Consider the following 1,219-nt stretch of genomic DNA (forward strand, 5'->3'; position numbering starts at 1 on the left):
TAACTTTCGTTATCATGGAATTATAACAAAACCTGCCAATTCAATATAAATGGAAAAAAAATATTATATGGAATTGAACGAAAATGAAAATTTGCTTGATAATTCAACTACGCTTGTTGGAGAACAATAAAAACACTACACTCAACAAGCCACCAATAAAACTCAACTGCCTAACCTATAACCAAATTCTCCTTTTAATTTGTTTTTAAAAAAAAGCGCTTGACAAACTTGCCCCGCATGCCGAAGTTGCCCCGATCTCCCCTATATATTATATTTAATTTAATTAACATAAATAACAGAGAAGGAAGAACATTCTTATATTCCATTTCATACATCAAAATACTTGTACCGATCATTTAAATGTTTATAAATATTAATGAGTCATTGCTTGTAATAAGGTCCTCAAATTCTTTATAAATAAATGATATTTTTGATGTTTGCAATTATTGCCTGATTATTCAGCATAGTACTGTAAATATGATAGGCTACTTTAAAATGACAAAGAACTGTACAGTAATAATTTAAAAGATAAATGACATAACTATTTTTATGGTTTAAATAAATTTGACGCTTCCATGTCTTTAATACTAAAAAATATAAATTTACGTAAAAGCTTCAAATATTATTACGTGCTTATTTATTTATTTATATCGAATTTATTGGTAAAAAGTGTTAATTTACCGATATATTTAACGATAAAATTTTTACTGATTAAACGTTTTAAACTGTTTTACCAGTTTAACGATAGTGCAATTCCTAGTTGACAAGTATTAAGCCAGATGGCTGAGTAGTTAAGGTGGCAGCATACCCCTCTGGAGACCCGTGATCATATCCGGAAAGCCCGAAAAGCCCAGGAAATTTTTTGGGGTGGTCTGTCCGGATATGTCGTCCTTCATCATCCGGCTGCTTCATTTATGGGGCCTGCAGAATACATGATGGGCTTGTTTGAGAAAGTCCCTCTTTGTGCCCACAGAGCAGAAAGAGTTTAAAAAAGTTGACAAGTGCTGCTTTTAATTTAACTCTCTTAGTACATGGAGCGATCTGAGAAACCGTTAAGGAAGTTAATTTGGTTTTTTATAATTTTTTTTTCTGTTAACAGAGAAAATTATCTCTCCTATACTTTTAAATTAACTCAAAGTTAATTTAAATTTTAAACTTTAAATTAAATGAAAGTTTAAAAGTAATGCATACGATAGTATGTAGAAGTTATCGTTTTATT

This window comes from Centruroides sculpturatus, unplaced genomic scaffold, assembly GCF_000671375.1.
Source record: "Centruroides sculpturatus isolate CEXI.00-Female unplaced genomic scaffold, Cexi_2.0 scaffold856, whole genome shotgun sequence".
NCBI classification, from domain to species: domain Eukaryota; kingdom Metazoa; phylum Arthropoda; class Arachnida; order Scorpiones; family Buthidae; genus Centruroides; species Centruroides sculpturatus.